Raw genomic sequence first — 3,196 nt, 5'->3', positions numbered from 1 at the left:
AGTTTTTTTAATTATTTTTATTTTGAAAATTTTGCATTATTTTAGGTTTTTCATATTGAAATTGATGATAAGTTTACTGGTAATTTCAATAATAGATTAACCATTTCACTTAGATTTCTTATTAAATTCATTCGATTGCTGCCAATACTGCTAAACTGTTTAGTATTTAACCCTGTGAAGTTAGTATTTGTCTTTGTTTTGTCTTTTGGTTGAAGTAATGCAGAAGAAGAATAGTTTCGAGAATGAAAATCGCAACGCGGAAATGACTATCGCAACGAGATAATCGCAACGCGAAATGAAAATCGCAACGAGATAATCGCAACGCGAAACCAAAATCGCATTGCGATTCTCTCGTTGCGATTTTCATTTCGTGTTGCGATTCTCTCGTTGCGAGTCATTTCCGCGTTGCGGTTTTCATTCTCTCGTTGTGATTTTCATTTCAACCAAAAGACAAAACAGTGTTGCAAATTTTAGTTTCAAGAATAAACTACTATTTATGTTTATTGTTTTTGGTATATCTTCACAGTGTAGTTTTTGGTATATCTAACTTGGTATGTTTATTGTTTTTGTAGAAATTTTTTTCGGCTTCATTGACATTAAGGAATAAAGTTAGCCTAGCCACTGCAATTGCTTCGAAGCTTTCACCTGCACAAAGAAAATTGTTTGAGGAAACCTACTTCGAGCCATGGCTGAGAGTACATCATCTGGGTGGAGATGCTAATTTGACCCATTTGTGGCTTCAGACCATGACTAGATATCTACCCGACAGTATACAACGTGGTGAGGAAGAGATATGGTTTCATTTTCCACCGGCGTATACTTGTTTTGGGCGGAAGGAGTTCTGCTTAATCACTGGTCTATGATTCGGACACGATGATGTAGGTCGGTACACTCGTCATATCACCCACCCATCATGGTTATCCAGGGTTTTTCCTAATGAGTCAATAGAGAAGCCGAACTTACACGTCGACGACCTGAAGAAATTGTTTAATAAGAAAGATGGTTTTACTAGGATGAATGACGTCGATGTTGTCCGAGTATGCCTTATACTACTTTTGTATGCCGGCTTTTTAGGCAGAGAGGCCAGACAACCTATTCCTCATGAGCTAATATTATTGGTAGAGGACCTAAATGCATGGAATCTGTTTCCGTGGGGTTCGTATATATGGAAAGCTACTTGGACTAAGTTGTCGTCTGCCTTTGATGACCGCAAAATTTTGCGGGGCGATGGGTCGAAATACACTTTTTCAGGCTTTGTTTGGGCCTTTAAGGTAAGAATTTCTATATAATATTTTCAAAATTATAATTAATTATTTAACAATTACTAATGTTTGTTATTATATTGTTTGTAGATTTAGATATTCGAGGCTTTCCCCAGCATGCGGACATATGCATTAAAAACCTCAAATGATATTCCTAGGGCTATTTCCTGGAAGAGGAAACGTCTGTTGGATTGGGAAGACTTAATACCATATGCGACAATAAATAATGTAAGTTAACACAAATACTATCATATATAAACAAGTTATTAATAGTAGACGTTTAACTTTGTTTGAGTTTTTATATTTTTAGGAGGCCAACACTCCATTAATGAGACTGACACCCACGGAGGTTGAGCTTGCCACTGATTGGTGGCAAGCTAGTCAGCGTTTTCTTGATGGCACGAATGATGAGCAGCCTCCACTTCCTCCACTTCGAGAGCCATCACCTCACCCAGAGCCATCACCTGATCGACCCGACTATACACCTCTACAACAAGAGCCATCACCTATCCCGTCACATCATCGAGCCTCTTCTCCATCATCACCTCATGATAGGCAACCGGAAAAGATGCCACGACTTCTATCTCCCTGTTCTCCACCTCCACGGGATGAGTCAAGGGAGTTACGTGATGAGGTCAATGCCTTGCGTGAGGAGATCGGTACTCTACGCGATAACGATGGTGCATGGCGTGTGGAGGTGTCTACTTTACGTGGTGAGGTTGCCGCTCTATGTGAGATGGTAGTATCGTTGCAGAATGAGGTTCATACTCTACGCAACGAGGTAAGTTTAAGATTTTCCATATTTAACTTGATGATAAATTTACTCGTAATTTCACTTAGATTAACCATTTCACTTAGATTGCTTAGTAAATTTATTTGGTTGCTGCCAATACTACTAAACTGTTTATTAACACTGTGAAGTTAATATTTGTCTTTTGTTTTGGCTTTTGGTTGAAGTATATTCGGTTGCTGCCAATTCTGCTAAACTGTGTATTCTTTAACACTGTGATGTTAGTATTTATCTTTGTTTTGTCTTTTGGTTGAAAGTAAATTTGTTCGTTTGCTGCCAATTCTGCTAAACTGTGTATTCTTTAATACTCTGAAGTTAGTATTTGTCTTTGTTTTGTCTTTTGGTTGAAGTAATGCAATCCATTCAAGTTTCAATTTGCAGAAGAAGAAGAAATAGTTTATTCTTGAAACTAATTTAGTAACACTGTTTTGTCTTTTGGTTGAAATGAAAATCGCAACGCGAAATGAAAATCGCAACGCGAAATGAAAATCGCAACGACAAAATCGCAACGCGAAACTATAATCGCGTTGTGATTTTTGGTTTCGCGTTGCGATTTTCATTTCGCGTTGCGATAGTCATTTTTCACGTTGTGATTTTAAGTTCCAGAAACTATTCTCGTTCTGCAAATTGAAACTTGAATGAATTGCATTACTTCAACCAATAGACAAAGACAAATACTAAGTTGACAGTGTTGCAAGTTTGAAACATATTTGCCTTTGTTATCTGATGCATTTTGTGAACTATGATAGAATAATGACTTGGGTGAATTCAATGCAAGTTTGAAACATATTTGTCTTTGTTTTCACTGTTTAAATATCATGTATGTTTATTTACTGATATTTGTATTTAATTATTTAGTGGCCCGATAAGGTGGATGCTTTACGTCGGGTTTTTCTTGCACGACAGAATTCACGCATCAGACGGCGTGCACGTGCTATTAAGTCTCCGTACACCCCAATAGTGCGAAGGCACCGCAAGAAGAAGCCCGACTCGCCTGTCATCCCTCAAGAGTCCACTCCTATCGTTGAAGAGGCCCCTATCATTCCTCGAAAGTCCCCTCCCACCGTTCAAAAGGCCACTGTCATCGTTGAAGAGGTCCCTCCGACCATTCAAGAGCCCGATTCACATGGCGTCATATGTAGGA

Source organism: Hibiscus syriacus, unplaced genomic scaffold, assembly GCF_006381635.1.
Source record: "Hibiscus syriacus cultivar Baekdansim isolate YM2019G1 unplaced genomic scaffold, ASM638163v2 tig00117048_pilon, whole genome shotgun sequence".
In the NCBI taxonomy this organism is placed as follows: Eukaryota; Viridiplantae; Streptophyta; class Magnoliopsida; order Malvales; family Malvaceae; genus Hibiscus; species Hibiscus syriacus.
This window is presented reverse-complemented; position numbering follows the sequence as displayed.